Source organism: Chrysemys picta, chromosome 6, assembly GCF_011386835.1.
Source record: "Chrysemys picta bellii isolate R12L10 chromosome 6, ASM1138683v2, whole genome shotgun sequence".
NCBI lineage: Eukaryota > Metazoa > Chordata > Testudines > Emydidae > Chrysemys > Chrysemys picta.
In genome coordinates this window covers 24,127,147-24,148,339 of record NC_088796.1, presented here as the reverse complement: position 1 = coordinate 24,148,339, position 21,193 = coordinate 24,127,147, and the positions used below count along the sequence as shown (strand labels likewise).

The following is a 21,193-nucleotide window of genomic DNA, read 5'->3' as shown; positions in this document are numbered from 1 at the left end:
CTATACAATTGTCTGCTACAGGTGTGTTCGGAGTTTTTTGCACCTATATCTGAAGTAGCTGAAGACAGGATGTTATGGAAGACAGGGTAACCGACTAGATGGACTAGTGGTGAGATCCTCTATGGGAATTCCTGAGTATGCAGCCACTTTGTCTGCAGAACTGGGCCTTATGTAGGACTTATTATACAATCCAATTAGCAGCTGTCATCAACAAGCTTTTGATGGGGTTTTTTTGCGCGGGGGGAGCTTCCTGTTGGAGGCCAACATTACAACTAATTTTTTTCCACAAGATTCATCAAGATCACATGTTGCCTACAGTATGTGCATTTTATATACTTATGGCATTACCTAAATCCACAGCAGAATAAAATTTTTGGTAGGATGCCAAAAAATTGGGAGGGGGGGAGGGAACCAACCACCCCACAGATTCCCAGGTTTAGTGTTGTTCATGACCCACATACTCTAATCTTTTCATCAGAGACAACTAAAAACAAACATTAAGATTAGAATTTGTGCATCATAATGCTCATGATCCCTCAGCAATAGAGAGACAAAAACCTGTAAAACAACAACTGGCTTTTGTTTCCTCTTACTAAGGTCTACATTCTCAAAGGGAGTAACTATTGGAATTAGCACAGAAGAGGTCAGTGTCCCAAATCAGCATATCTTTATGACAAGTGTTCCTCTCCCACAGATAAAAGGTAGTTCCTCTAATAACATACTGCATTACTGTTGTACAAGATACAGGCACATCCACTGAAATTCACAAATGAGCACTGCTCCATGACCTTTCAAAACAGTATTTCACAGGTGATACAGACGTACTAACAAAGATCATCTTTCCAATCCATTTATCAAATAGAGCGTACCAGTAGTTCCCATTTTAGAGCAGATGCAATAATAAATATTGAGCACTGTCAATTTGTATCCACGGCATCTTAGTAAAATCAGAGCGTGTAAATCCAAAAGTTCAGCAGGTTAATTCTGGTTAAAAGCATCCGATTGTAAGTTCAATTAAATACACAATATTTGATCTGTAGTCCCTTTAGTATAGAATTAAAAAAATATTAACTTTTAGCAGTACATACTAAAACCCCAGCAAGGTTCACTGTCAACGTAGAAATGCCACAATTTTACAATAAGGTGCAGTAGGATAGTGGTAATCTGAGGCCCCGATATTTCTATATGTGTGGTGTTTGAACCTAAAATTCATACAATTAAGTATTAAGGTTTAAAAAGTTACTAGGGCAAGCACTCCCATTGATTTATATGAGGGCAAATCAAATCAAAGTAAATAGCCACCCTAGGCTTATATTTTCCCCCAATTAAAATTATATTAGAATCAGAGCCAGGTCTTTCAAACAACATTGAATTAACTCCTTGAATGCCCCTTGAATTCAGTGAAGCAACATAAAATGGCCTTAGGGCATTCTGTATGCTCTTCGTTTGGGACACTGAAAATGACTCTTTGCTGCTAAGGCTCATTGCCCTGAATGTCTAACACCAGAGGGGTTAAATATTGGAGAGAAACATCAGTATATTTCTGTAAAGTAGAAGATGTAAGTTCTAGTGTCACATTCAGTTTTTCTACCAAGTGATATCCCCGTCTCTTTCCGACCACATTTGTATCCAATTTATGACATTCCTATACTCACAGCACAATACTAATCTCAGAATTAATTCTCAATTAAGGGGATGGAGATTAGATGAATGCAAAGTCGGCCCACCTATTAGGAAAGGCTACAAAACCTTCATATCTGATAAAGCTTTTCCAGCATAGCCAAAATGACGTTCACAACTTCAACCAGTCCTCTCTTTCCAACCTCACTCTCCCCCTACCTCAAGGAGAGATTTCCATCAGCCGATAAAGGAGAAGAGCCATACCGAACACCCAGCAGGGATCCTCCTTTCCCCAATAATGCTTCAGGTGATAATTTTTCTCCTAGGCCATGAATTCAGCTCTCATTCCCAGGAACAAACTCTGCTGGCAGTTAGCGTTACTAGCTGTGCAAGTGCCTGTGGCTAATTAACAGAGCGACTATTCTACTGCCCACCTCAATACCCGTGCTTGTCACATCCTTCACACGGTCAAGCTCCGCTGACCCAGTTAACAGGAACACTAATGCCCCTCACAAACCTGGGTTTCTTCCACTGCCAGAGCCACTGGGCCAATGGGAGGGCTTAGCTTTCATCCATCCTCTGAGCTGCTTTTGGTTACCATACCATACAAGCTGGCACCATACTGAAAGATACCTCCAGCACTTTCCAGTCTACTAAATATCTTGTTACTTCCATCATATTCAGCATCATTTCCCTCCCCGGTCTATGGCAGAGAACCATAGGCCATCTGACAAACAATGGAAAGCGTTACTATACCACGAGCGTATCAGCGTGGCTCAGTTTTTCCATCTTAAGTAAACCATCTTTCTGCTTACATCATATGAAAAGGCAACTGGAACAAAGTGATTTTAAACTTCATGTACCTAGAAAGACAATTCGTGTCTTGGTTAATCTACTTTTACTGACTATGAAAACACATTGAGAAATTCACTGTGTGACTCAAGGACTACTCAAGACAGGGAATGAATGATTTGTACACAGCTAATCCTACTTTAAACAGAATCATAGACATCAGACACATCAGAGACCTTTGGTGACCTAGTCCCACCCTCTGCCTGTTTAAGACCGTCTCCTGTGTCCTCCTGTTCTGTCATCTCTGCTTTTAGATGTGTTAAGCAATGTGCACTCAACTTCCCTTTGGAGATTTTTGCCACTCAAATACATCCTACTGTTGGAAAGCTTTTCCCTTTGATATCCTCCTAAAATTCTCCATTGTTTCACATTCTCCTAGCTATAACCTGTTTTAATAAAAAAATTCTCTTCCAACCAAGGTGCTTACAACCATCAAGCATTTTTTGTAATCATATCGCTGTAGTCACCCACCCACCAGTAAATGTCATTTCAACAAGCTTTTCATTTTCTCCCTCATGGGGTGCACAGAGAAGGGCTGTTTTCTCTCCCTTTACAGAAGAGGTTGAGGGTTGGCCCCCTACATCCACCAATCCCCTTTAATCCATAGCTACATCAGGGGATTCACCACAGAGAAGGACCATCCACATGGAAATCTCTTACCACCAAACTGCCAACTGCCACACAGCACCCAAGCCTCACCTTGACAACCACTGCCCCTGAAACAGCCCTCAGAGGGTGAAGAGAGGTTATGAGAGTGAACCCATGTAGTTTACTGCCAACTCTTTGTAGTCACTCATGTTGCTTTGCCCCATGAATCTAGGGTCAGGGAGAGTCCAGCCAGAACAACAGCCACAGCCCCTCCCTTCTTACAACTCAGATCTTCCCCAGGTCTCTACAGATGAATGTCTATAGGGTTGAGAGGAAGGAGCAAGCATATGCTGGTTCCTCTTTCTGCACTAAGATCCTCAGATTCTGGCTCCTCTCTGCAGAGGCAAGGGGACCAAGGGCCCAGAGTTATTACATTTCACAGTTTGCGCTGCTAAGAAATGCCTCTTTGTTCAGATTCCTATGCTGACAAGCTGAGGTTAGGCATCTTATAGGTTCACCATAGATGTACAATTTTTGTTTCACAGTTCAAATTACTGACTCATTTATTTAAAATCTAGTCTATATTCAATGAATTTTAAGTACTCTCTGTGGAAGCCAGCACAGTAAATCAAACTAGCAAGCCACTGACTCAGACGTTTTATTTTTTGCACAGGTGTAGCTACAAGGATGTAGCTGTATGAGTGCAAACCCTCCAGCGGGAATGCACTGCACTGGTGAAAAAAGTGACTTGTGCACAGATGCAATTTAGCATAGTTTGAAACTACAGCTATAGCGGTACAGCCACACCAGCAGAAACAAAAACAACAAACAAAAAACACACAAAAAACTACACACCCACTGTAGGAAAGAACTCAGTGTTTCAACCCTCTACTCTTAGACCTTGTCTGTAACTTGTAACCGTTTAAAATCTGTTTTTAAGTTGATTCAGCTGATCCAGGTAAGCCACCCCGTATGGATGCCTTAGAAGCCGAATGCTAACCGATTTAAGAGTGTCCACATAGGGTTTTGTGTCAAGTTAACTAAATAAACTAAAATTGTTTTTTAAATCCAACTAGTAGAAGTTGTGTGAACACACAAGGCCTTAGTGCCACCCAATTACTGTAACTGGAAAGAATTATACAAAAGAAGAAAACAAGACCCTTCTTCAGTTTATCTTGTGCAACTGATAGCACTCTAGGTGAAATCCTGGCTTCACTGAAGTTAATTGGAGTTTACTCATTTATTCATTAGACTCACATTTTGCCCTGTGTCTAGTCAGACTCCCCGTCTGGGCAGGTCTTTCAATGCAGAATCAGCAAACTGATTTTTTTTTTTTTTTTTTTTAAAGGATAGGAAAATGTAAGACCACAGAAACTGGCAAGGGCAGGTGTAATGATTTCAGTTACTTTAATCTCAGCTTTAGAAACCAAACAGATTTCAAGCTGCTAGTGTCTCTTTCAGTTGGGTATTGGGAGAACAATGATTTTGAGGAAGATGGGGGGGGGGGGGGGAAGCGTTTGAGAAAGACTGATCTACTGTACTCTTATCTCAAACCCAGTATATGCTGTCAATCAGAAGCAGACATTAGCCAGGCAACAACGCCTACAGCAGTCCAAAGCCTACTCCTGAGAAATGCTTCATGGTCAGGTGCCTCAGAAGGCCAAGTGTGGCATGGGAATTATGAAAAAAAATCCTCTTAATTTTGACTAAACACTCTCCATTATGACAGAGGAAAGATGGTCTTGGTTTGAAACACTCTCTAGGACTTAGGAAATATGGGGCCAATACACAGTCTGTGGCATAGCTGGGTATGATCTCAGGCAAGTCATAATCTCTTTGTGCCTCAATTCCTCATCTCTAAAAAGAACAAAAATACCCTCTTCTTCCCCCTTGTGTCTTCCTTCTCTACTTGGACTGCAAAGTCTTCAGGACAGCAGCTGTTTCTAGCTATGTGTTTGTACAGCACTTTACACAGCAAGGTCTGGATTTGGATTGAGGCATCTAGTTACAAATAATAAAAATAAAAAAAGATTACATGAGCCACAGTTCCACTTGTTACCGTATTAAAGATTCAAGAGTGATCAGACGAAGCAACAGCCCAATCAAGAGCAAGGGATGTAACCAGCAGAGATGTGCCGAACAACCTATTTGTTGAGATAGCAGCACAGAAGGCATTCTGAGAACTGCATCTCACAACAGCTAGTATCTGCTACTTGTTTCCTTTATGATTCTTCACATCAGACAACTAATTGCTCCTTAGGGGAGTAAGCAAGCATGAAGCAAGTATAAAGATTTAATCTTAAAACTAAGGCTGTACAACGTTGCTTTATGGATGAATGCTGTAAAGCAGCCCAAGAAAAACAAACACCGACATGGGAAGTGTTAAGAAGGAAGGAACCATATCTTTATTTGTGTGTAAGACACCTGTCAAACCTCACCCTCAAACCCTGTCCCTACCACAAGATGATTCCCCTGAAGGATATTACCCCATTGAAGAAATATTCACACTAAGAAAAGTTTTCAAATATTATACTTTAAAAGAGCTTGCTTTATATATATATATATATATATCTATAAAAAAATACACACACACAAGCTCTTTTTTAAAAGTAGTATATCTGAAAGTAGCTATACTTTCCAGCGTCTGCCCTGGAAGGATCAACTGTATGAACTAGCAGGATGACTGCCACACCAAGGAAGTAAAACCTGATAGAGAAGGGAAGTGACCTTTATTTTGACTTTCTGAAGCCATTTTAGTTTAATTTGTAGGTATGCCCTGCTACATAGAACACTTAAGAGAAAAGCTCAGCCTGCTATGGAATCAACATCACTAACCCTACAACTAAGTACTGAGAGCACCGAGGGTGGAGTGAACTATACTAACCTGCCAAGGAGGCAACCAACCAACCATAGCAGTACCCTCCACCCTGGCATCACAACCCTAATCCTAGCTGAATGAGATGGGAAGGGCCTGGGGAAGGGCAAAGGGGGGGAATAGAGAGTGAGCACATCCCACATTCACCGCACAGCTGCAGCTCCTGTCCCACCAGATGGGGCCTGGCTTCCCGCTTTCAGCGCTGCAACCCTGTGCACCAGGCTGCAACGCCCAGAGTGGCGTGGGTGCAATTTAACCCATGAATCCATATATAAACGTCCCTCAAGAGCACCCATTCATATCTGTATTATTGAAAACCCTTTCCTGGGGGCATGTCTTCACTACCCACCGGATCAGATCGGTGGGTAGCGATCGATCTATCGGGGATCGATTTATTGCGTCTAGTGTAGATGTGATAAAATCGATCCCTGATCGCTCTGCCGTCGACGCCAGAACTCCACCACAGCGAGAGGCAGAAGCGGAGTCGGCGAGGGAGCGGCAGCGGTCGACTCGCCGCCATCCTCACAGCCAGGTAAGTCGACCTAAAATACGCAAATTCAGCTACGCGAATAGCTGAATAAGTTGCGTAACTTAGGTCAACTCCCCTCCCCCCCCCCCCCACCCCCAGTAGCATAGACCTAGCCTTAGGGACAGGATGTAATGTCAGTATATCAGATTGACTTCACTGTAAATACTGTATATATAAATATCGCGGAAGGATGGTATAATGGTTACGGCACTACTCAGGGACTTGGTAGACCCAGCTTCAATTCCCTACTCAACCACAGACTTCTGGTATGATCTTGGGCAAGTCAGTCTGTCTGTCTGTGCCCCAACTCCCTACCCTTAAAGTAGGGACAGCAGTGTTTCTCTACCACACAGGGGTGTTACGAGGATAAAGTGTGAAGGGCTCAGATTGTAATGTAATGGAGGCAATATAAATAGCTCAGATGGACAGAAAATCACCTGTGAAATGCTGTTGATTCAACATCCCCTCCAGCTATCCTAGTAGCCACACTCCCTTATGTGCCAACACCACTCATTTTTCAGGCTAAGCTGCCACTTCACATTCTCTTCTGCAACAAGAAATGGAGGAGCTGGGACTGTCTAACCCTGCTGCCACCAGGTCTGTTTTATAGTTTCCATCCCTGAAGCCCTCTATAACTGCTTACACCAGCTCCCAGCTGTAAGGGCCAATGGTGAATTTAGCCCTTTCTCTTCCCTACCCCAAACCCAACTTCATTCCAAGCAGTTTGATAATAGTTTATTACTTAAGCTGCCATCATTAAAAGTATGACGTCTGCAATTTCTAACATAGAACCCCTCTTAAAAGAATTAAACATTATGGACAGTAGAAAAGCTACTGCCAGAATAGTAGTAATTTCAATTCGTATCTTCTGGTGAAGTGATGACCCACAGAAGCCACCACAAATCTGCCTAGATAGTGGATATAAATCCCAAAAGCATTTTCTTTTGGCTATTTTAGTTTCTGCCTGGGACAGCAAAGAACAAAACACTAAAGCTTTAGATTTATTAGTTCTATTTTTATGCATTTTTGTTTATTGTTATTTCAGGTATCACCACCATGCAACAAGAACCAGAACATACTCTGCTACCAGAATGAATTGATTATAGTGGATATTACTACAGCTGGAGCAAAGATTATGTCATTAATCTTCACAAAAACCTAGAACTGCCCACAAACTTAACTTCCTGTCCTCTTGGAACTGTTCTCCTTTTAAACACATATGCCCCACCAAATAGGGCTGCGGAAAGGTGCCCAAGTGGGGCTATATCAAACCTGAACAGAGATGTGTTATTAAACCCTTTCATGAAAATTTCCATCAGCAGCACTGTTCACTCTGCTCTTACCCGTTTTATGTAATCAGTTGTTTTTGGGTAAAGCTGACTTCTTTGTTATGTTGATAGTTGCATTCCTGGATTAGGGAAGAGAATGGTACATACACATATCCCCAATATTTTGGAGTCTGAAGGATATACTCTTGCTGTGCATGGTGTACAGGTAAATGTTGGCAAGGCACTTTGCTTCTCTGTCAGACAGAATGTCAGGTTCTAAACAAGTCTTGTGTTGTTCTTCTCAAACGCTCTTTCACACCTCTGTTTATGTAGTTGTTGTGTGACTCTTCCATTAGCAAATACAAAAAAGTTCACTTACCTCTCTTTATGAGTGTGTGCCAAAAGCTAAGCCATTCTAGAGATTTATAAATTCCACCTAATCAGTGTAGAGTGTCTGGTCTAGTAATGTACATAGAGTTGCTGTTTTAAGCTTTTTAATGCTATTCTGAAACCAGCAGGGAGATGGCACTAAATAAAAGGCCTCAAAACACACAACTGATGATTGGACAATAAATGTTTAAAATTTGTCAGTACAATGGGAGTTTTGCATGCATAATCATTAACCATATTTATATTAGCCATATTATATATTACAGGGTCATGTTTAAATGGAGGTATATTTAAAAGTAGATTTTTTTCAGTGAGAAACTAAAATGATATGACAAGTAACGCAGTACAGCCAAAAAAAGGAGAGAGGGGGGAAGGAAAATCCTCTTCACAGGTTTTTGGTAAGAATTAGAAATATGAACTCCAGTGTGGGTCTGACTGGGTTACTAATCTGGTCCATTTTTAATTGTCATCTGTGGGAAATCCTGATCTGATAAGATTCTTTCCAATAAACTGAAACCTTTTAAACTCAGTATCCCTTTAAACTGCTACTTTTGCAGTTATGAACTAAATTTATCTTAAAAGTTCATAACAGTAAAAAAGAAAATTATATAGGAAGGACATCATCAGGGTTTAAAAAAAAAAAAAAAACCCTAAAACTAAAACAAGCAAGTGTCCTTATGCTACTAAGAGTAACTTTGAATGTTAAGAATCTAGCTTACTTTGTATTATTTGCACTATCACTGTATTTTACTTTCTGCATCTTTCAGAGCCTGGACAACGAAAACAGATCAATTTTACTCTCAGATTCTAATGCACTGGCAGAATGTTCTACAATATTTGTTTTGCCAAGACTGCAGGGAAATTTCTTTAAAAAAAAAAAAAATCCATTGGAAAGTAAAGGAAGAAACCATTCCTATTCTGGCCAAATTTAAACTGACGGAGTCAAGGACAAGGTACCTACCTACCAGGCCCATCTTAAAGAATAAAAAACAGGAAGGGGAAAGGTAGGGTGCACATGCACACAGGTATGTCTGTTTTGGTCACTTTTCTCAAAAGTTACTTTAAACTCAGTCCTCATAACTCCCATAGGTACATGACTGTTTCTGGACAGAGAACAATTTCACCAACGGAGTTGCGAACACCAGAAGAGAGAGGTTTATACTTTTAATGAAAATGCTGACAATTTTAACTACAGCTTCGAATGAGATATTTTATAAGGACATTAACGAGGTATTTTATTATTTGCAATAAAGCTATGCAGGTTCCGATCAAGAGAATTAGAACCTCTTCTGTTAAGCAGTCCCAGCATCCTTTGCTACACAACTGGTAAAAATCCCATATGAGGGTAAAAAAGGGGAAAGGATTAAGAATTATTTACAGAAACTTAGAGCAAGAGCTTCAGCAACATAACAACAAAAAAGGTGATATACACACACACACATATATATACACATATATATATACATACATATATACATATATACATACATATATACATATATACATACACACACACACAGAACGAATTCCACTAGGAGATCTTTCCCCAAACCCTGTCTGTGAGACAGAGATACCTTGGCAGGGGAGGAGCTCCTTCGGGAGAGAAATCCATAGATGCTGACTGCTACCCCTTAAAGTTTACTAAAGCTGGGCTATTATTACTCACACATGAGCTGCAGCTGTCAACTCTCCAAAGCCCTGATGCGACCCACCACAGGAGAGAGACTAGAGTAAAAAAAAGTTGCAGTTGAGTCACTGGCTGCTGTGCACGGCCCTCTGGATCCTCTTCAAATCCAGACGCACTGCGGTGGGGGGAAAACCTAACTTTCTGCTAAAGGAAACGCACTATCAGCAGCTTCTGGTGGGAGGGGAGCAGAGAGAATCTCCCCCTGCTCCAGAGAGCAGAAAGCCCAACGCGGCGACCCACACCGCCTGCAAACTCTTCCCTCTCCTTAAGGAAACTTGTTCCTCCACCGCTCCGCAGAGAGGAGGCCTCCCACTCACTCAGTGGAGGCAGAGCCCCGAGCCCTGGAAATCACAGGCTGAATCACAATAAAGGAGAGCGGCTATGAAATCCTTGCTTGCTACCACTGCCTCCCTCCCGCCACACGCTGTCCCGTTCCTCCCTCCCGGTCTCTCCAAACTTCAGGGCTCCAGGAGCACGGGAGGAGAGACGGAAGCAACAAGGGTCCAGCCTGGAGAGCTCCCCTGCCTCTGTCTCGCCCATTCATTCCCTCCATCCCTCCTTCCAGCGAGCGTGAATTTCTCCCCTCCATAGGCACCGCATTCCTGCCCCACTTTTCCTAGAGACCCCAGGAGCAGGCTCCCCACTTCGCCTCCTCCTTCCCCTCCCCGTTCTCTCTGGGCTGAGCCATGCACACAATGCCCCTATTCATAGCCTCCTCCCCAGCCACTCTGCTCCCTAAATTCCCAATAACAAAAGGAAGGGGTGGGAACAGGACACAATAAAAAAAGAGAGAGAGAGAGCGCTGGATAAATAGATGCCAACTTCTGTGAGGACACTCACCCCATGGAGGCTCCTTGCCCTGCTGCTGCCGGCGGCTCCGGAGCTGCACACGCTCAGCGCCCGACACGCTGGCCGGGGAGAGGAAAGCGGAGCAGCAGCTGCCCTGGGAAAGTTTCCTGTTGGTGGTGATCAGCGCGAGCCACACACACGGCGCGAGCGCCCAGCTCCCAACGTTCCGACTGCTCGGGGAGGGGCAGGAGGAGGAGGGAGGGGAATTACATCACTCTGAGCCCACGTGACCGTAGCGCTCCTGCCCCCGTTGAGGGGGGGGGACACAGCTCGGCGCCGGGCTGGGGCTTGAGCCCGACATTCTGTGAGTCACGTGGCAGGCGGGGATGCTCCCCTCCGAGCCGGTGCTGCCGCAGGTCGCTGCTCTGTAGCGCCCCCAGCGGTGGCGGCGGCTGCAGTTCCCGTCCCCAGATGCTCACTACCCTGGAGAAGCCAGGACGTGGATTCAGGGGTTTGGGGGGGAGAGGCAGGGGGTGGATGAAGGAAGGGGGCAGGCAGGGCTGCCCAGATGGGGGGCAAGTGGGGCAATTTGCCCTGGGCCCCGCAGGGGCCCCCATGAGAATATAGTATTCTATAGTATTGCAACTTTTTTTGCAAGGGGCTCTGAAATTGCTTTGCCCCAGGCCCCCTGAATCCTCTGGGCAGCCCTGGGGGCAGGAGGTAGAAAGAAATGGGAAGGATGGGGGAAAAGGAAGGAGCGGGGAGACTGGGTGGGCAATTTCTGTGTGTGGGGGGTGGGTGGGAGGAGGGTGCTGAGCGCCATTTAATCAACCTGTAAACCCTGTATGTGAGGGGAACCATTTCAAGCCAACACCCCTAGTTCCAGCTTGTGTGTGGGTGTGGTTCAGCAAGGGGAGAGGGGTGAGACCCAGAGAGGTGGGTGGGGTAGGGAAGGGTTAGACCAGGAGGGGCTGGATGGAGCTGGGAGGAGCTAAACCCTTCCACCTTCCTGGCTTGTGGCTCCAGGTTAGACTAGCCCAAGGATGGGCACAAGGAGGGACCAGAGCCACTGGACGTGGAAGATGAGCCACATCATGAGGCACTTTGCTGATGAAAAATGCCTACCCTGCTTTCCCTCTCTAGCTGTGCCTGGCACTTCCCAGAAGCCTCTCATTGGCAGCAGCCCTCGGACCCTTTCTACCACTTAGATTGTAAACTCTTTGGGACAGAGACTAGGGCAGCGGTTCTCAAACTGGGGGTCAGGACCCCTGAGAGGGTCATGAGGTTATTACATGGGGGGGTCGCGAGCTGTCAGCCTCCACCCCAAATCCCACTTTGCCTCCAGCATTTATAATGGTGTTAAATATATTTAAAAGTGTTTTTAATTTATAAGGGGGGGGGTCGAACTCAGAGGCTTGCTGTGTGAAAGAGGTCACCAGTAAAAAAGTTTGAGAGCCAGTGGACTAGGGTGACCAGATAGCAACTGTGAAAAATCAGGATGGGGATGGGTGGGCAATAGGCACCCATTTTATAGGGACAGTCCTGATATTTGGGGCTTTTTCTTATATAGGCTCCTATTACCCCCGCACCTCCTGTCCGATTTTTCACACTTGCTGTCTGGTCTCCCTACTAATGGCTGTCATTGACTGGTTATTTGATCTATAGACAGGGGTACACATACCCTTTGGGGTATGCAGAGGTCTTCCAGGGGATACATCAACTCATCTAGATATTTGCCTAGTTTTATAATGGGCTACATAAAAAGCCATAGCAAAGTCAGTACAAACTAAAATTTCATGCAATTATTTGTTTATACTGCTCTTTATACTATATTCTGAAATGTAAGTACAATATTTATATTCCAACTGATTTATTTTATAATTATATGGTAAAAATGAGAAAGTAAGCAATTTTTCAGTAATAGTGTGCTGTGACACTTTTGTATTTTTACATCTGATTTTGTAAGCAAGTACTTTTTAAGTGAGGTGAAACTTGGAGTATGCAAGACAAAACTGACTCCTGAATGGGGTACAGTAGTCTGGAAAGGTTGAGAGCCACCATTATAGACAATTGCAGAGGTAGTGGAAGCGGCTGGCTGTGCTAACCAGAAGCCATGACCTCTGTTTGCCCAACTTTCCCTACTTCTGATTTTCACCAAAATCAACAGGTTTCTTCCCACTGATGCCTAAAACATACCCTGAAATGTTAGAATTGATCTGATGTGGTGAGAAATGCCATCAAGTTGGGTGTAGGGTCTTGCTTCACTTGGCCAAAAATACTACATATATCCCATATAATATTTCATATTATTGGGGACCATCCCGATATGAAGGGCTTTGTCTTATATAGGACCCTATTACACCCCCACCCTGCCCCGTCCCGATTTTTCACACTTGCTATCTGGTCACCCGACATATATGCAACGTGGCTGACTTAACAATGGTTTAGGAATCTTGTGCCTTATTTGTGGAACAATCTAATGCCAGTGAAACTCCAGTGTAACCCATGGATTTAGTTACCCTAGCATAAAAGTGATGTAATAAAGTGGAGAATCAGGCCTCTTAAGTTTTGAATTTTTGAACTATAGTTAATTTACACTCTCAATCGTAATGCTAATTGTTATAAGGTTGAGTTTTGGGGGGCATGTGAACCAGTAGCATGTCATACATTTAGTCTCCAACAAATTCTGACTCCATTATTGTATAATTTTCAACCTTTGGTGAATATAATACTAATTAGATCAGGGTGAAATACTGTTCATCGTCTCAAAAATTTGTAGTTGAGGATAACTCTCTTTAAAACTTTGTTCCCACGGTTTGTATAAAATTGTAAAATCATCTTAATTTGTTTTATAGAGCCTGACTGCACTCTAGGTTAGATTTATTTTATGCAAAACAGTGCTTTCATCTATTCCTCTGCAAGTTCCCCTCTGGGTGCCCAAAAAATAGTTGCTGCCACTTTTTGAACCTCATTCTGTTAAAAATCATCCTCTTCTTTCATTTAAAAAAAATCACTAAGAGGTTATATCCAGGTTCCCATGCCCCTCTCTAGGAATCAGGCCGTGCTCACAGGAGTTACCATCCCTCCCAGGCTGCAGAGAGATAGCAGAATTATTTTTGGTTGCTACTGGAGTGCCCACTCCTCTCCTCCCCCCATACATACACACACAGGGGCTTTTGGCATTCAAACTGTGTAGTCATGGATCCCATAGTCATGTCCCCAGTTCAAGACCTTCCTTTGTACTGCTGCATATGAACGGGGCAGAGCATGAGGAAATCAGGAAACCTAGATCTTATTCTTGGGTCTGTCTCTGACCCGCTATGGGATCTTGGGCAAGTCACTTCAGCTGTCAGTAGGGTGACCAGATGTCCCGATTTTATAGGGACAGTCCCGATTTTTGGGTCTCTTTCTTATATAGGCTCCTATTACCCCCCACCCCCCGTCCCGATTTTTCACACTTGCTGTCTGGTCACCCTAGCTGTCAGTGCCTCAGTTTTCCCATCTGTAAAATGAAGGAAATGATATTAACCTTCCTTTATAAAGCCCTTTGAGATCTATGGATTATAAGCACTATAGAAGAGCTAATAGTAATTGTTATAGCGAGTAGGTAGATTCTAGTCTACCAGCATGAAGGAGCCACAAAGCTGATATATACCTGTGATGTGGAGTGCACCCCACACAAGGCCTGAAGATGGCTAGGTGAGCTGATTAACTGCCTAAGCTGCACCCGGAAGAAGAGACAAGGAGCAAGGACTAATTAGAGATGAAGCTCAGCTGGACAGGAAAAGGAGGGGCCTGTATAAGGCCCAGTAGCGGAGCGTATAAGAGGGTAGTAGGGTAAAAAATAATAGTCATGCTCAGAGTGAGAGAGGGTAAGGTAGGAAGTAGCTCAGGGACACAGCAGTAATGTTCAGTACTGTGTAGACCTTGACTGCTTGTTGTAGAGTCCCTGGGCTAGAACCCAGTATAGAGGGTGGCAGGGCCGGCTCCAGGCACCAGCTTAACAAGCAGGTGCTTGGGGCGGCCAAGGGAGAGGGGTGGCACCTGCGGCAATTCGGGGGCGGCAGGTCCCTCACTCCCTCTAGGAGTGAAGGACCTGCTGCTGAACTGCCGCTGCCGATCGCAGCTTGAGAGTGGGCCTGGGCTCCCCTACCAGTAGGGTTACCATACGTCCAGATTTTCCCAGACATGTCCGGCTTTTTGGGCCTCAAATCCCAGTCCGGGGGGAAATCCCCAAAAGCCGAACATGTCCGGGAAAATAGGGAGGTGCTGGGCCGGGGGTCGGGCCGGGGGTGCTCAGCCGGGGGCGGGCCCGGGGGTGCGGGGCCGGCAGTGCTGGGCCGGAGGCCAGGCCGGGGGCCGGCGGTGCTGGGCTGGGGGTGCTCGGCCGGGGGCCGGCGGTGCTGGGCCGGGGACTGGGGCCGGGGGCCGGCAGTGCTGGGCCGGGGGCTGGGGCCGGGGGCCGGCGGTGCTGGGCCAGGGGTGCTCGGCCGGGGGCTGGCCCAGGACCCGGGGCCAGGCTGGGCCCGGCGGTGCGGGGCCGGGGTTGCTGGGCCGGGGGTGCTGGGCCGGGGGCCGGCGGTGCTGGCCTGGGGGTGCTCAGCCGGGGGCTGGCCCGGGGCCGGCACGCCAGGGTCTGAGCCGAGCCGAGCCGGCCGCCGGAGGGAGCCGCTCGGTGGGGGGGGGGGGGGCAGACTGGGCCGCGCCTCCTCCCCCCCACCTTACCTGCTGCCTGCTTTATGCTTCCCGTGAATCAAATGTTTGCGGGAAGCAGGAGAGGGGGCAGAGTTGGGGCGGGGACTTTGGGGAAGGGGTGGAGTTGGGGCGGGGCCGGGGGCAGGGCCGGGGCCCTATGGAGTGTCCTCTTTTTGGACACTCAAAATATGGTAACCCTACCTACCATCCACTGGGAAAGTAGCAATAATATTAAGGGGCAGTGAAATGGAAGACTGCTTAAGACAGGGAATCCCAAAAGACTTTGATACATGCACCCCTTCCCCCACCCCCCAAAGGGGAAGATTACAGTGATTAGGCCAGAGGGCCAAGCTGTGACATGGGAGCAGCCGAGTCCTGAGAGAGACTGCGTGATGGAGTACAACTGCAGGAAGGGGTGTTGGCCTGGCAAAGCTAATCCCCAGATGCATCCCAAGGAGGTGCTCCAGCAGTTTAAGTAGAGAACCCTGTGACAATACCCTTTGCATAGGTAGCTTCCTTTAGCAGTATAGGGCTGTATGACATCCCTCCTCTCAGCCCTTTGCACAGGGGGCATGCTAGGGGGATGGTAAAGGAAGAGGCCATTCTCTTGCACTCTCAGGTCCTGTAGAGGCCATTGTGGGGTCATTGTCGGTAAGTATAAATTAGAGCACCCCTGAGGTTGCTGTAAATTATGCTAGAACCACACAGGCCCCAAGAACAGGGAGATGTGGACGGGTGACTTGCATTATGTTGACAGGTTATTCTAACTAGCCTTTTGTGGTGTTTAGGTTTTTTCGCAGCTTCTGCCTTGGATTCTATTTCACATTACAGACGCTCTCCGGGTTACGCAAGACCCAATTTACACAAATTCGCATTTACTGAAAAAGTTCCATAAGCCAGAAATAGGATTTTCGAGTTGCGGAAATTTTTGCATAACGTATGGGTATACGTTTCCGAGTTATGCAAAATTCAAGTTACACAAGGTTTTTGGAATGGAACAATTGCATAAGTCGGGAGGCGTCTATACACAAAAAGCAGATTGTGTCTGCTCCCAGAGACTGTGTGCAAAGTAAAGCAGAATCTTGCACTTCTTAATCTTCCCGTAGTTCAAGATCCTTAAACTTTGTTTCATAGACCAAAACACCCGTACATCATTCTACTGCACTCCCACTTTCTTGTTGGACCAGTTCAGGTTTTATTATTTCACGTCTGAATAGTTTGTTTTGCTAATCCTGAGCTATTGTTGCTCCTACAGGAGCCTTTAAAGGAAGATTGCTTTCAGATTTAGTGACTTCTTGTTTGTTCTTGTTTTGTTCCATTGTTCTGTATTTACAACAAATGATTTTTTTTACCCTTTGTCACAGATGTCTCCCACAAGTGAGCTTGGGAGGGTTACAGCACATGTATTTTTATATCTGCTCCCATCACAGCTTTTTCTTTTTCTTTTTCTTTTTTTAAATAATTCAGAGTCGAGTTACCCAGTATTCCTTCTGTGGCTCTGTTTACAATGTAGAATGTTCAAGGTGCCAGATTAGACTACTTATCCCTTATTATTTATACTACTAGTTTAGCACCAGCAATGTGGTCCACACTATGAGACAGAAAAATGAAGACAATCTCTGCCTTGTGGAGTTCGACAGAGAGAAAGATGACTCCAGGAAATCCAATGGACTGAAGACAGCTACACAGTGAACTTCTTGAACTGAGATGAAACCTTTGGACAGAGATGAGGGGTTGCCAGCCACTTCAGTTGCCTTGGAGGGACAAAGAGGAAGAATCATTCAAGAAGCATGTGTGAAATTCTGGCCCCATTGAAGTCAATGGCAAAACCCCCATAGACTTCAGTGGACCAGGATTTCACTCCAGATGTCAAGATTATTCAGATTTTAGGCTGCTGGACCAAGATTTCTTCTAAATATACCAGTTCTACATCCTCCCTTTCTCTCTCTGCATTCCTCTTCACACCTTTGTCCATCAAGTCCTGGCATATTACACTTTGTTTGAGCAACTTATAGCCCAATACTACTGTTATGTGGAAGAACCTGTATGAATGGAAAATCCCTGCTATACCATCCTCAAGGTTCTTGTTGGCTGCAGGGCTCCCTTCTTCATGGCAGTAAGGCTGGCCTGTCATCTGTCTCTCCCTGTGGCTGCACACTCCCTCTCTGTTCTGGGAGCAAAAGTTGTGAAGGGGAAGTGATACTATTTGTTTCAGCATTAAATCTTTTAAGATTGTCATAGCAGTGATCAACTGGATCTGGAGAATCTTGACATAAAGAGCACTGTTCCTGCCCTCCCTATCTGCACAGCTTCAGCTGAATAGAATTGATGGGGAAGAGCTTGTGTGGGCGCCAGCTGAGGAAGGGAACAGTCCTCCAATGGCCCACACCTGAGATGCACCCACTTTTATGTCTCTATCTACCTACCAAAGAAGGGGAATGTCTGTCCCTGGGTCTATATGTATATTTTTGAATGTAGCATATAGCTATAGTAACACAGTACACAAGGGACTAATGGAATTCTGCTTCAACTACCCAGGACAAAATCATCTTTCTTTTCCCCTTTTTTGACCATATAATAAGTGGAGCCTGAATATTTGTATTGTTGGTATAAAGAACACACCATGCTTTGTGTGAGTTTAATCAGGGAGAAAATAATTTCTTGGCCTTTTGGCTAGCTTCCACTGTAGTATCAGTGTCAGTGTGGAAATGACATATTAGGTTATCAAGTCCATCCCCTTGCAAGTGCTAGCTTGTAGTTCCCAGAGGAAAGATATATCAGATAGATCATCCTGGTCGACATAACGATTCTGTGACGGGTTGGATCACAGAAACCCCCTTGGGAGCTGCCACCAGATGTGCAAAGACTACCCCTGCTTCTGTTTTCCCTGCCAGCTCAGGACTCCAGCACCCTGTCTTGCTGAGCCAGACACTCCCGTCTGGCTCCAGACACAGACCCAGGGTCTGAATCACTTGTCCCAAAGCTGCAAGTTTACCTGAAAACAGCTCGCAGTAGCGCGCTTGTCTTTAGCACTCAGATGCCCAACTCCCAATGGGGTCTAAACCCAGATAAATCCGTTTTACCCTGCATAAAGCTTATGCAGGGCAAACTCATAAATTGTTCGCCCTCTATAACACTGATAGAGAGATATGCACAGTTGTTTGCTCCCCCAGGTATTAATACATACTCTGAGTAAATTACTAAATAGAAAGTGATTTTATTAAATACAGACAGTAGGATTTAAGTGGTTCAAAGTAGTAACAGACAGAACAAAGTAAGTCGCCAAGCAAAATAAAATAAAATGCGCAAATCTATGCCTAATCAAACTAAATACAGATAATCTCACCCTCAGAGATGTTTCAGTAAGTTTTTCTCAGACTGGACACCTTCCAGGCCTGGGCACAATTCTTTCCCCTGGTACAGCTCTTGTTGCAGCTCAGGTGGTAGCTAGGGGATTCTTGATGATGGCTTCTTCCTCTTCTCTGTTCTCTTCCCCCCCTTTATATATCTTTTGCATAAGGCGGGAACTCTTTGTCTCTCTGGGTTTCCACCCCCCCTCACTGGAAAAGCACCAGGTTAAAGATGGATTCCAGTTCAGGTGACATGATCACATGTCACTGCAAGACTTCATTACTCACTTGCCAGCACACACATATACAGGAAGACTCACAGGTAAATACAGCCATCTGCAGACAATGGGAGTCATCAAGATTCCAAACCATCATTAATGGTCCACACTTTACACAATTACAATAGGCCCTCAGAGTTACATTTTATATTTCTAGTTTTAGATACAAGAGTGGTACATTTATACAAATCAGATGATCACACTCAGTAGATTATAAGCTTTGTAATGATACCTTACAAGAGACCTTCTGCGTGAGGCATATCCCAGTTACTTACATTCACTTATTACCGTATTTTCTCTAAAACTATCTCAGTTACATTATATTGACTTATTATCAAGTTTTTATAAAACCATATAGACTGCACAACGTCACAGATTCCATTCGAGAACAGGACCCCGGCCTTCCGTGAAGCCCGAGCCCGCAAGCTCGAAAAGTACGCCCCCCTGGCTGACACCCTGGCGGACAAAGGGCTACGAGATGCACACCGACGCCCTGCTCGTTGGGGCCCTGGGTGCCTGGGACCCATGTAACGAATGCGTGCTAAGGACCTGTGGGGTAGGCCGTCATTACATGCGACTCATGAGACGCCTAATGGTCTCGGACACTATTCGTTGGTCACGGGACATCTACACAGAGCACATCACCGGCCACCGCCAATACCAGGAGTGAGCCGGGGAGACCTCGTGCGCACGCAAGGGGGAAGAGACCTATAAACGCCCCCTGCTGGACTTTATCCCCTGAGCCCTGAACCCACCGAACCTAACTGAATCCCACCATGTGACGGTCACCCCATCCCCATTACCCAGCGCACTTATTTATACCCATGACTGTTTGTACTTTCTGTATGAGTGATGGACACTCACCGCTTTGTTGGCTGTATCTTGATCCCGCCCACCATTTACCCCCCCATTGGGGACATTGCAGTCTGTATATATTATGTGTGCTGCTCAACCCCAAAATACTAGCATCCCCCTATACCCTGTATGTTACCCCCAATGACCAATAACTGACGCTTCAAATCTTCTGTATCGTTTATTTTTTAAATATTTTCTAATAAAATTTAAATCAGTGTCAGTGTGGAAATGACATATTAGGTTATCAAGTCCATCCCCTTGCAAGTGCTAGCTTGTAGTTCCCGGAGGAAAGATATATCAGATAGATCCACGCCCTGGTCGTGGGAGCCCTAGGTGCATGGGACCCCCACACCGAGCCGGTGCTGAGAGCGTGTGGAGTCCATCGGCGCTACACCAGGCTCATGAGACAGTTCATGGTATCCGACACTATCGGGTGGTCCAGAGACATCTGCACGGAGCATATCACAGGACACCGTCAGTACTAGGACGAGTAAACGAGACCGCCGGTCAGGGAAATAACCCACTTCCTTCCCTGACAAACCAAGGGACGCACCTCACCCATGTACCTATTTGCTACACCAATACTGAGTTGGACTCTAAATACATTCTACCTGAGATCCCTTATTCACTGACGCTTTCAAAACTCCTGCACCCCATCTGGGTCTATACTGGTTATGTAATATGTATGTATCTTGTGAACCTTGTAACTGATACTTGTAATCTCTCATAACTCAAGCCTGACCTCAGATGTACAGTACCTTCCTTCTTAACTTATGTAAACTTGATTTTAAACATTAGCTTTAATAAAATTTTTAGATCCTTTCTTTTCCTAATTGATATATCTTTCCTCTGGGAACTACAAGCTAGCACTTTCAAGGGGATGGACTTGATAACCTAATATGTCATTTCCACACTGAGTATCACCCTCAATATTATACCACAACATGTTTCATTCTGAAATGAGTTTCAAAGCACATCAAGTCCATAGAAATAGAGAACAGAACAGATTAAGCCTAAAGCTACAGTAGATCCATAAAAATAATTGAAAAGACAGATAAGAGTTTCTTCCTATAGAAGAGCCAGCTAAGCAAGTGGACACCTGTCCAAATATGTATTAAGACATTTGATGGTGTAGAAAAAAGCCCTATCAACAATCTATATCAGAGTAACAGGGCACATTTCAAAACTGTACAATGTGAATTACCTGTTTATGTGGCATCCCTTCTCCAGTGCTTTTATTCTTTAACTTAAAGCCCCATTCTCCCTGGAATGGCTTTTTTCCACACAGGAAAAGGGAGACTCCATGAGTTTCAACTCACCTTCTTTCCTCCTCATTCTTCCATTGGAGCTGAGAGGATAATTTGCTCTTCTCTAGAAGAGGCTGCATATCCAATCCCCTAAACCCCATGGATTTTAG

General features: G+C 45.0%; 1 protein-coding gene across 4 annotated transcripts in view; it reads right to left on the bottom strand.

Annotated features, from left to right (window-relative positions):
* RAI14 (retinoic acid induced 14) overlaps positions 1-10,969 on the bottom strand; it is a 128,561-nt gene extending 117,592 nt beyond the window's left edge. For 2 of the 4 annotated variants that reach the window (XM_065598842.1, XM_065598845.1), the window contains exons 1-2: positions 10,650-10,788; positions 9,789-9,847 (exon numbers count right to left, since the gene is read on the bottom strand). The gene's annotated coding sequence lies outside the window, so the exon portion shown is untranslated. Of the gene's footprint in view, positions 1-9,788; positions 9,848-10,649 lie in introns of all 4 variants that reach the window. The other 2 variants (XM_065598841.1, XM_065598844.1) reach the window with 2 other exon arrangements.
* Between the last annotated feature and the right edge of the window lie 10,224 nt (positions 10,970-21,193).